Raw genomic sequence first — 13,346 nt, forward strand, 5'->3', positions numbered from 1 at the left:
CTCATTTTTCTAAAATTGTGGGTATCTATATGGTTTCACATTAATGAGTTTGGTCCCATTCTCTAGATGAATTTGGTGGTCAAATTCTCTTGAAATATTTCATTAAACTCTGTCAGAACTGTTGCCAATTTTGATGGAAGTTTCTTGGTGTCCATAACTGATTTTGTAATGGGTTGGGCCTACAGATGATACAATGAAGCCATGCTACCATTAATAGCCATCATTTTAAGCTGCTTAGGTGTCAAGGAATCTGCATTAAGGGATGATTCACCAAATAACTTCATCTGTTTATCATGCCATGAGAACTCCATTGTTAACTCTATAATCAGTCAAAATGGGTTCCAACAATTCAAGCCATTGAATACCAAGTACAGTATCAACCCTAGCAATTGGCAAGATAAAGAATTCAATGATGAATTATGTACCCTGTAAAGAGAATGGCATAGCAGCACACTTTTTATCACACACTGAATATTGCCCATTTCCGACAAACACCTTAAATGGTTTAGTTGGTAAAATAGGCAGTTGCAAATCAGTGGCCGCTTTCTCTTGGATAAAATTATGGGTACTCCCCGAATCAATTGAGTACTTGTAACCTCTTCTTTCGATACAAACCTTGGAGCCTTATAGTTTTAGGACTGAATTGACCAGCTAACGCATGTATGCTAACCACTAGAATGACTACATCCATATTATCTTGCAAGATCTCACAAACAACATCCTCAGAGTCCACAGTTAAATCACTATCCTTATTAGAAATCAACAAGAAACATTTATTTTTACGTTTATGACCTGGAAAATATTTTTCATCACAGTAATAGCACTGACCCTTGTCTCTTTTCTCCTTCAATTCCGTTGGAGACAATCTCTTAATTGGAGGTCTACTAATAGGGGTTGGTAAAAGAGGCTTATTGAAAGGAAGTACCTGATGAGCCTGCTGAAATGTACCTTGTGGAACAGAGTGGGAGCCCGTATTGCTGTACTTATTCCAAGGTTGCCTCCAACATTGCTTCAAATCATTATACTTGTCCTCCTGCAGCTTATCCAAGGCCACAGCTTGTACCAAAGAACAAGGTTGAGCCACTAATAATTCCTTTCTCAACTCAGGTTTCAGACCAGAAGTGAAGAAACTTATGAGAAATCCTCTGATAAGCCATGAATTTGAGTTGATATTTCCTCAAATTGGCTTGGTAGGCTGCTACCGTAGCCACTTGTTGCAATTTAGCCAATTTCCCTTTAGGATCTTCATAGATTGATGGACCAAATCTCAAATTGAGAGCTTGTAAAAATTGAGGCCAAGAAACAATCAATTTATTAGAATGCATTGTTAGGCATAAACCACCGTAGTGTGTCTCATAGAGCTGTAGATACATATTATCAAAACTCATGTAACAATATGTAACGGCATGTAACAACTCACGTGAGAGTCGTAACCATCACCTCAGGATGGATATATATATGTGTAATCTCTTGATCTGTGAATATATGAAAAACAGTTACTCTACATGGTATCAGAGCCGTTCTTGCTCTAGCGAGCTTTTTTCCTCTTTCAAGATTCTGGTTTTCTTCTTCTTGTTTTTCTTGTGCTCAGCGTTAATGGCGTCTTCGCCGGCTGACACCAGTTCCCTTTCCGAAGGTTCTCCGGTCTCATCTCTTGTAGCTCCAAACATTTCTCCCCAACTTTCGCTGAAACTAACTAGCTCCAATTATCTGTTATGGCGAGCTCAGTTCTTGCCGCTACTCAGAGGATATGATCTTTTGGGATATGTGGATCATATCATCTCTCTCTGAGAATGTTGTTTCACATGTTCTTGGTGCTGCTGCAGCCTCTGAGGCTTGGTCGACACTTGCGCGTGTCTTCGTACCGTCCTCAAGAACAAGAATTATGAATTTAAAAGATCGTCTGTCTTGCCTGCAGAAAGGCTCTAGTTCTGTGACAGATTATCTTCTTCAGGTTAAGTCTCTTGCAGATGCTCTAGCAGCTATTGATCAGCCAACTACATGATGAAGATCTCGTTCTTGCTGCCTTACGAGGTCTTGGATAGGAGTTTAAGGACTTTGCTACAACTGTTCGCCTGCAAGCCGATCCTGTCTCTTTCGTTGAACTCTCAGGCTTACTCCTTAGTCATGAGAGTTTCCTTCAATCAGTTATGCCTGATGCATCTTCTGTGATATCCACTGCAAATGTAGCCTCGAGTGGTTCCTCAATTGCTTCTTCTAGATCTCGTGGGAATCGTTCAAATTTCAACCGTGGCTATCGTTCTCGGTCTAATCAGAATCGTCGATACTACAATCAAAATCGTGGCAATGGTCGTAACAATGGAGGATCTTACTCTGGTTATGGTTTTTCTCTACCACATAATCAAAATCGTGGCTATGGTCGGTCACAGAATCATTCTCCATAGGTTGGCTCTTCCTCTGGTTCTGGCTCTATGGAGTCTCCTCAATGTGAGCGTTCCTCTTCTCCTACATTTACAAATCAATCTCGCACTTGTTGTCAAATCTGTAACATTGGTGGTCACAGTGCTATGCATTGCCCTCAACGTTTTAATCAGGCATTCCTTGGTATGTCAATGACAACAACTTCTTCCTATTCTACTTGGTTATTTGATTCTGGTTCTAACAACCATTTGACTGCAGACATAAGCAATTTGGCCTTAGGCAATCCATACTCTGGACCTGATCAGATTATTGTCGGGAACGGACAAGGTCTGCCAATCACTCACATTGGTTCTTCAATTTTTCAATCATCTTCTAGTACATTTCAGATGTCAAATATATTGTGTGTCCCACAGATTCATAGAAATCTAATCTCTGTCCAGAAGTTTGCAGTAGAAAATAAAGTGTACTTTGAGTTTCATCCTCACATCTTCTTTATCAAAGATCAGGTGACCAAGAGGACAATATACCAAGGCCAGAGTGACAATGGTCTTTATCCAATTCAGCTCTCACCTTCAGTATCCTTACAGTCGTTTGCTCTTGCCGGTGTTCGTGCTCCGGCGGTTGATTGGCACAACCATCTTGGTCATCCCTCCTACAAGATAGTGCGCTCTGTTCTTGCTCGTTCTCAGCTCCCAGTCTCCAACAAACATCCAACTGCTTGTGATGCTTGTCACAGGTCAAAGAGCCATAGACTTCCATTTCAACCTTCTTTTTCAATAAGTACCTCTCCTTTAGAATTGATACATTGTGACATTTGGGGGCCAGCTCCTGTTATGTCTCTTGATAAATTTTCATATTACGTCGTGTTTGTGGACGATTATAGTAGGTACTCTTGGCTTTATCCAATGGCTTTTAAATCTGATGTGTTGTCAATTTTCATTTCTTTTAAAGCCTATGTTGAGACCTATTTCTCTTGTAAGATAAAGGCTGTTCAAAGTGACTGTGGGGGTGAATTCCAAAAACTAACTCCTTTTTTATGTTCTAATGGGATCTCTCAACGTTTTTCATGTCCTCACACTCAGGCCCAAAATGGGGTGGCTAAGAGAAAACATCGACACTTAGTCGAAACTGGCTTAGCCTTGTTATTCCAAGCTCACTTACCTACACAGTTCTGGAGTTATGCTTTTCTTGCTACTGTCTATTTGGTTAATAGATAACCCACTCCTCTTCTTGGTCATATTAGTCCTTTAGAACTTCTGTTCAACACTTCTCCAGACTATCCTTTTCTGCGCATTTTTGGCTGCCTATGTTACCCATGGCTTAGGCCTTATGCTCTTAATAAACTCGAGCCCCGCTCCAAGCCATGCATCTTTTTTGGTTATTCACTTAAGCATAAAGGTTACAAATGTTTTGACCCATCCTCTAACAAACTTTACGTTTCTCGTCATGTTCAGTTTGAAGAAACTATTTTCCCATACTCTACCCTCTCTTCTAACTCCTCAAGACATGTGGATACCTTATCCTGGTTTCCTAGTTCTCTGCCTATTATCTTTCCTTGCTCCCATAGGTCTCTCTCATCACAAGGCGTTATTAAGACTGTTCTAGAGGGCCATCCCATTTCAGAACCCACTTGTCCATCACTTGGAGTTCAGCCACTTGTTCCCCTAACCTCACTAAGCCCATCAACACATACGTCTCATGCTCCACCCATAACTTCCAATATGAACTCCACGCCCACATTTGGTCCACCACTTGCTTCCACAAGCCCATCAAGCCCATTAACCCATAAAACTCAGGATCTACCCACTTCCAATTTTGACTCTACTCACGTACCTGCTCTGCAAACCCGCTCCAGTCCATTGTCTTCTTCACCCGAGCACCAAGATACTTCTTTAGTTCCTCACCATCATATGGTTACACGATCTCGCACAGGGACTTTAAAACCACCTTCTCGGTTGAATCTCTCTGCAACTAAGTATCCCTTGGTAGAGTCAATTGAACCAACCTTAGTTTCTCAAGCCATGAAACTTGCTCCGTGGCGACAAGCGATGGAAGAGCAATTTAATGCTCTTTTGCAAAATGGAACATGGGTGCTTGTTCCACCTACTGGTTCTCAAGTTCCTATTGGTGTAAGTGGGTATTCAAACTTAAGCGACATTCGGATGGGTCGATTGAGCGGTATAAAGCTCGTCTTGTAGCTAAAGGTTTTCATCAAAGGCCAGGACTTGACTATAATGAAACATTCAGTCCAGTAATTAAATCCTCTACTATCAGGGTTGTTTTGTCTCTTGCTCTCACACATGATTGGCCACTAAAGCAGCTGCACATTATCGGAGACAGTGTTTATGACCCAACCCCCTGGTTTTCTTGATAAGGACCGATCTGATCATGTTTGTCTTCTAAAGCATTCTTTATATGGTCTTAAGCAGGCTCCTCGTGCCTGGTATAACCGATTGAGTACGTTTCTTATTTTGCAAGGTTTTTAGTCATCTAAAACTGACACTTCTCTTTTCATATATCAGTCTCAAGGTGTTATCTTGTACTTCTTGGTGTATGTTGATGACCTTGTGGTCACAGGGAATTCTACCTCTGCGATATCGGCTTTGGTTAAGTCATTGTCAAAGGAATTTGCTCTTAAGGAACTTGGGGACCTTAGTTATTTTCTTGGGGTTGAGGTCTCCCGCACTTCAACTGAATTGTTTCTCTGTCAAACGAAATACATTTCAGATTTGCTGCATACAACAAATATGGACGGTGCAAAGCCTGTTTCTACACCTATTTCATCTACTTCTCTTACTGTGACCACTGGTTCTCTATTATCTGACGGTCATGAATATCATCGTGTAGTGGGTGCTCTTCAATACTTGACCATCACTCGTCCGGATATTAGCTTTGTTGTTAATAGAGTTGCTCAGTTCATGCATTGCCCAACAGATGTTCATTGGGCTGCGGTTAAGCGTATATTACGCTATGTGAAGAACACAATCATTGAGGTTCTTCACTTCTGTAAATCACCTCTTCTTCTCAAAGCATACTCGGATGCCGACTGGGTAGGGTGTCCCGTTGATCGAAAGTCGACTACAGGTTATGCCATTTATCTTAGATCCTGGTTTCCTAGTTCTCTGCCTATTATCTTTCCTTGCTCCCATAGGTCTCTCTCATCACAATGCGTTATTAAGACTGTTCTAGAGGGCCATCCCATTTCGGAACCCACTTGTCCATCACTTGGAGTTCAGCCACTTGTTCCCTTAACCTCACTAAGCCCATCAACACATACGTCTCATGCTCCACCCATAACTTCCAATATGAACTCCACTCCCACATTTGGTCCACCACTTGCTTCCACAAGCCCATCAAGCCCATTAACCCATAAAACTCAGGATCTACCCACTTCCAATTTTGACTCTACTCACGTACCTGCTCCGCAAACCCGCTCCAGTCCATTGTCTTCTTCACCCGAGCACCAAGATACTTCTTTAGTTCCTCACCATCATATTGTTACACGATCTCGCACAGGGACTTTAAAACCACCTTCTCGGTTGAATCACTCTGCAACTAAGTATCCCTTGGTAGAGTCATTTGAACCAACCTTAGTTTCTCAAGCCATGAAACTTGCTCCGTGGCGACAAGCGATGGAAGAGGAATTTAATGCTCTTTTGCAAAATGGAACATGGGTGCTTGTTCCACCTACTGGTTCTCAAGTTCCTATTGGTGTAAGTGGGTATTCAAACTTAAGCGACATTCGGATGGGTCGATTGAGCGGTATAAAGCTCGTCTTGTAGCTAAAGGTTTTCATCAAAGGCCGGGACTTGACTATAATGAAACATTCAGTCCAGTAATTAAATCCTCTACTATCAGGGTTGTTTTGTCTCTTGCTCTCACACATGATTGGCCACTAAAGCAGCTGCACATTATCGGAGACAGTGTTTATGACCCAACCCCCTGGTTTTCTTGATAAGGACCGATCTGATCATGTTTGTCTTCTAAAGCGTTCTTTATATGGTCTTAAGCAGGCTCCTCGTGCCTGGTATAACCGATTGAGTACGTTTCTTGTTTTGCAAGGTTTTCAGTCATCTAAAACTGACACTTCTCTTTTCATATATCAGTCTCAAGGTGTTATCTTGTATTTCTTGGTGTATGTTGATGACCTTGTGGTCACAGGGAATTCTACCTCTGCGATATCGGCTTTGGTTAAGTCATTGTCAATGGAATTTGCTCTTAAGGAACTTGGGGACCTTAGTTATTTTCTTGGGCTTGAGGTCTCCCGCACTTCAACTGAATTGTTTCTCTGTCAAACGAAATACATTTCAGATTTGCTGCATACAACAAATATGGACGGTGCAAAGCCTGTTTCTACACCTATTTCATCTACTCCTCTTACTGTGACCACTGGTTCTCTATTATCTGACGGTCCTGAATATCGTCGTGTAGTGGGTGCTCTTCAATACTTGACCATCACTCGTCCGGATATTAGCTTTGTTGTTAATAGAGTTGCTCAGTTCATGCATTGCCCAACAGATGTTCATTGGGCTGCGGTTAAGCGTATCTTACGCTATGTGAAGAACACAATCATTGAGGTTCTTCACTTCTGTAAATCACCTCTTCTTCTCAAAGCATACTCGGATGCCGACTGGGTAGGGTGTCCCGTTGATCGAAAGTCGACGACAGGTTATGCCATTTATCTTGGCTCAAACTTGGTTTCCTGGTCTTCCAGAAAGCAACGGACTGTATCACCCTCATCAACGGAGGCCGAATATCGGGCTATTGCCTCTGTCGCTACGGAACTTGTGTGGTTACGGTCGTTGTTGCATGAACTTGGAGTCTTTCTTGATGGACCTCCTGTGGTTTGGTGTGATAATATCGGGGCAACGTACTTAACCGCAAACCCGATTTTTCATTCTCGATCGAAACATATTGAGATCGATTTTCATTTTGTGAGAGATATGGTTGCTCGTCAATAGCTGGTTGTTCGTTATATTCCTACTTCTGATCAAGTGGCGGATGTTTTCACAAAAGGGTTGTCTAGACTTCGGTTTCAGTTTCTTAAAAACAAGCTTCATGTTGGTGAACCACCACTGCGCTTGCGGGGGCATGTTAGGCATAAACCACCATAGTGTGTCTCATAGAGCTGTAGATACATATTATCAAAACTCATGTAACAATATGTAACAGCATGTAACAACTCACGTGAGAGTCGTAACCATCACCTCAGGATGGATATATATATATATATATATATATGTGTAATCTCTTGATCTGTGAATATATGAAAAACAGTTACTCTACATGCATCCGTTGAAACCAAGAAAGTGCAGGTCCCTCCATATGAAAAGAAGATATGAGAATCCTCTGGTCTTGTGGTGTTTGATGGTACTCAAAGAACTGTGTAGCTTTGAAAACCCACCCAACTACATATGTCCCATCAAATCTTGGTACATCAAGCCTCATAGATCTACCCATAACAAACTGATTAGGAGTTGCTGGAATTACCAAACCCTCATTTCTTGTTTCACCTTCAGTTGTAGAAGCACCATTAATGGATTGTAAGGAATCCAATCGAGCATCAACATGAGACATGAACTGCTGTAAGGCACTACGGATCTCTGCAAAATTGGCTTCAGTGCTTTTCTTGAATTCAGTTGAATCTTGGAGTTGAGCAGATTGAAATGATTGCAAATTCTTAATTGCATCATCTATCTTGGACAATCGAGTTCCTTCCGCCATGAGTTGCAGTTCTGATTAAGCAATGAAAGCACCAATGTCAAGGGAAGGAAAGGGAGATAGCTGCACAGAGGTACATCTATGTAGCTCCTTGAGAAGAAGAGAAGAAATCAGGAAAAATCCAGGCAAGAACAGAGAAGAAATCTAGAAAATCCAGCCAAGAATAGAGGAGAAGAAAATTTGACCAAGCAACAGTTGAGCTATCGTAAACCACCCTAAGGGTTAACAGCAGTTAGACACAAGTTCTGACAACCCTCACACGAGAGCCAAAACTAAGGTAATTCATTTCTGTCCTGAGTGAATTCAATTTCCCCTTTCACATGAACACACCGCCACTTGTAACAATCCTTACAAACCTGACAACTTGACATAACAGACCTAACAAATTGACAGTTGTACACCTCTTACATCAACATGATGTAATCATTTGCCCAAGCTGGTACCCTCCTAGTCACTGTATTATTTGTTGCCCACGGAGGCTTTTTGCTGAACTTGTGCTCCTTCTTGTTGCTCACTTTGATCATCCTCTAAATCTGCACTATTTGTATCACTTTCTTCTTCCTGCTTTTTCTCCTCTATTTTCATCTCAACAAGCATCACCTCCCATCTCACATTTTTCTTCTTTTAATCTACCCAAATCTGCTATATCTTTCTTTCTCCTTCCATTTTTTCTCCTTTTTAAGGAATCCAACCACCATAACTGAATCCTAACCCTTGTATCTCCAGTTAGAACCTCGACTAATTAATATGATTTGTCATCATCATAGGTGCTCTTGGCGTTGAGTTTAAACATGGTTATTATATTGGAAGATCTGTTCCTATTAGGGATCATTGATTCATGTGAAGTAATCACTGGTTTGAGCAAATCGAGCCGGATTTTACCCTTTTGTGACCTAGTGAGCAATTGACCGAGCATTCCGTTGTCGTCAAGCCCTCGCCGATGTTGCTGCCTCTGCAAAACACTATAGTAGCCTATTTCATTTTTATTTTATTTCTTTCATCATGATCTGTTATATACTCCCCACGTCCCCATTTTGTTTTTCTGTTTTGTTGACTGTGTTTGATCGTAGAAGATAGGAGGTTGATCGAAGGGCCTTCTTCATTCTCCTCTGACCGTGGTTCCAGGGATGAAGAAGCAAAGAGGAGGAAGAAGCTGCAATGAAGACCAACCAGGGCGAGCAGTGCGAGCGAGGTTGTTCAAAGAACTTCGAAGGAGAGATAACCAAGCAGGGATGAAAATGGAGGGGAGGAGTTTGATCGAAAGGGGTAAGAGAAGGTTTGAAATCTTCTTAAGCTGAGTTTGGTAGCCAAGAGAAGGAAAGAAAAGATAAAAGTACAAAAAGTTTTAAGAATTTCTCTGTATGCTTTGGCATGCGATCAAGAAAGATTCTGTTTTTTAATTTGAAATTGTGAAGTTTTCTTTTGTTTTTAGAAGAAATCTACAAAAAAAAATAAAATAAAAATAAAAAATTCTTCGTTTCTAATGCTAATCAAACATGTATATTTTTTTATATTTTTTACCATTTTATTTCTTTTCTTATCTTTTCTTTGCCCTTCTTTTCTAGATTCTTTTTTTTTCTTTTCTTTTCTTTTCTTCTCTTATTTTAATATTCTATCCATATCTGCAGGTCAAATATTGGACCCGCCTCATGGCATGTCAAAAAGGGAAAAAGGGGGTTCGAATGTTCCTCACCGTTGATCTTTGGCTAGACAGGCAAATAGGGACTCACTACCACTCTCTGCCAGAATTGCTCACTGTAGAGGATTTTATCCTATTCTTGGATTCTTTTCTTTCACTAATGTTTGGTAACCAAGAGAAGAGAAGAAAAGAAAAGAAAAAGAATCTAGAAAGAGAAGAATAGAAAAGAAATGAAACAGTAAGAGAATAGAAAAACTACTTGTTTGGCTACCATTAGAAGAAAAGAAACGAAAAAAAAAAAAAGTTTTTTCTTTTCTTTTCTTTTCTTCTCTTGACTAACCAACACAGCCTAAGGTCTCAAATACCCTCAATTGTACTCATATATTCTTCCTTGTGATGTTCAATATTAAAAAAAAGACAAATGGCAGAAATATAGAACAAGTTCTATACATAAAAGCCCAATGTAAACAAAGAACAACAACAACATAAAATGGCAACAAGGTGATAAATGGAAGAGTTTTTTTTTTTTTTCTCTATCATGGAGTAAGAAGCATTAAAAAAGAGCAAGAGTTGCATGAAAAAGAAACAGTTCAGACTACAAGCCCAAGCAAGTAGAGGACAGCATTTGAAAATGTCACCAATCAGTCCGTCCTAAATGGGTTTTTGTTTATGTGAACTGATGGTAGCACCGCACAATGACCATAAATCTCTCACATAAGGCTTCATTTGGTTCAAAGAGGAGTTGAACTATAGGGAAGCGAAATATTCAATTTAATAAAAATGATTTTGTAAATGTTACCTCACATGGTTATTTCACTGACTCAAAATCATTTTATATTTGGATATTAAAATTCGTTTTACTTTGCATCTAGATCCCTTAGTTTTGAGAAGTACAATAAAAATTACATCAAAAATCTTTCAATATAAAATATGATAAGGATCTTAATTAATGTATATAATCTTGTTGGGTAAATATTACAAAAATTTCTCTTAGATTTGAAAATTTTTACTTCCCTCAATTTCATTTGTAACCAAATGAAACCTAAAATCAAGATATAAGAAAAAAAAAAAAAAAAAAAACAAACCAAGAATCGATTTGATGTTCATAAATTCAATGAGTTATGAGAAATGACATAAAAACATAAAATAAAATTACTAATTTTTAAAAAATATTCCGAGTTGAGAGTAGAGACAATCGGAGCCTATTTGTTGATGGGACTTGTTCACCTGTCTTTTTAGCTGTTCGATAATGATGATTACAAACTTTTTCTTAGATCTTACTCCTAGCATGGGCAATAGCACAAAACTTCTATTTTGCTCAACAAAAATGGAAGGAAAACAGTTCTACCAAAATAAAAAAATGGAAGGAAAACAGGAATCCCCACTTGGGCTCTCTGGCCGTGAGAGAGAGAGAGAGAGAGAGATATGCACCTTGACAAGGAAGATTTATTATTCGTGTTTCTTCATAGATAACAATTAAATTCTTCCTGCACTTCCATAATGAAGCGAAAAAAAAATTCCCCTGCACCTTGTCAAAGAACTTGGACCATAGCCTCTGGCTGTTAAATGTAACTCAACATCGGAAACGCCCAGATGAAATGGGCATTTTTGACTTGGCCTTATAACTCCTGACCACCTGAAAAAATAGGAAGGTGGGGTTCCGAAACGTCTGGAACGCGCGTACTTCCTAAGGAGTAGGAAAAGAGTGGCTGGTCCGCTTCCCTTGGAACACGCGATCCCGAGATTGCGCTGGATGTTTAGGCTGTGTTTGATATGCATTCCCATTCTTAAATTGTAGAATACGTATCGACTAAGAATTAGAACACTGTTTGGACTCATGTTTAGCTAAAGTGCATTCTTGATCATGTCAGCATTTCATCGAACAACTCGTAGGTGACTTAGGACTCTTGCAAAAGTATAAGAATCGATGAAGATGACAAATTTAGAAGATTGGAAGAGGTATTTACTATACAAGGTACCACATATGAGTCAATAAGAGGATCCATGTAGCCAATCCCATTTAGTTCAGATAAGGTAATGTTTGTTGTTGTTGTTGTTGCAGAGGATGGTGACTTCAGGCAGAAGGTCGATATCTGAGAATTTCCACTTCACTGGTGTCGGAGACAGGTTTAATGGAGCCGCCCACAGGTGCTAGGCGACTGGATACGAAAAGGAAGACACGATAGAAGATGTCGTGTTTGAAACCAGAAAGAATGAGAACATGGAATGGGCCCTCTAGCCCATTCCAGAATGGGGAATGGGCCCTCTAGCTCATTCCAGAATGGGGTGCATTCTCTGAAGTGTTCTAGGATACAAGAACGAGAACGCATGCCAGATGATATGTTTGTCACTCAAGAATGTGTTCTTGACATGGAATGCATTCTGAGAATGCATACCAAATGCAGCCTTAAATACAAATATATGACAATTGCCTGAGACCTAAAATGTTGCAGAATGGGGTGAGGAAAGCTTAGGAAAAGGAATGGGTGGTGGATCAAATTGGGAGCGATGCTGATGTTTTAACCCAATTTTTTTTTTCCGCCTGAAAATGGAGAATTTTTTGACAAAACCAACTTTTTGCTTAAAAACTAATGATGATTTTGTTTTTGAAATCAGAAATATTGCCATTAAGGCAGTGACTAGGAAATATTCGGTAGACAATGTCAATATGCTATATAATCCCAGCCACAATGGATAGTTGTCTTGCCTTTTCGAATAAAAAAAAAATGTTGCAGAATGTGGGTACACAAACATCTACTGATTTTCAAAATTGTCCCGAGCTTGGCACTCAGCATGAAAACTCCCAATCCATAGAAGACTTTTTTTTTTTTTTAAGCTAAGAAATGACCAATAAATATTAAGAAGAAAATGAGGACACTGAGAAAATCTTGATGATTGAATATTGCTTGATGATTTCACTAGGTGATACAATATGTAATATATACAAGAGAGCCAGTCGTGTGTATCCCCTTTGATTAAGGGATTGAGATTTACAAAAGAGAAGACCCGCCGTGTGTATCCCATTTGATTGAGGGATTGGGATTACAAGAGATAAGACCAGCCGTGTGTTCCCTTTGATTAAGGAATTGAGATTACAAAGGATAAGGCTTAAATGAGATAAACATGATATTGTGATGTGGGAGGCTGGTGCTACCTGGACTTCTCTAATAAGCCCGCTCAATACTCCCCCCTCAAGGTGGAGCGTGAAGATGAAAAACGCCCAACTTGGAAAGTAAATGAAGAAACTGATCACGGCCCAAGGGTTTGGTGAATATGTCTGTCAACTGCATACGAGAAAGGACATGTAAGGTACTGATGTAGGCAGACTGTATGCGTTCCCGAATAACATGGCAATCAATCTTCAAATGTTTAGTACGCTTATGATAAACCGGATTTGCAGAAATGTGAAGGGCAGTTTGATTGTCACAGTAGAGACGAATGGGAGCTAATTGTGAGACACCAAGGTCTTGAAGAAGAGCATGAAGCCAAATTAGCTCACATGTGGTTGCAGCCATGGACCGGTATTCAACTTCTACAAAGAAGCGAGAGACAGTGGTTTGCTTCTTGAATTTCCAAGACAGGGGGCTATTGCCAAGGAATGTAA

Source organism: Macadamia integrifolia, chromosome 13, assembly GCF_013358625.1.
Source record: "Macadamia integrifolia cultivar HAES 741 chromosome 13, SCU_Mint_v3, whole genome shotgun sequence".
NCBI classification, from domain to species: domain Eukaryota; kingdom Viridiplantae; phylum Streptophyta; class Magnoliopsida; order Proteales; family Proteaceae; genus Macadamia; species Macadamia integrifolia.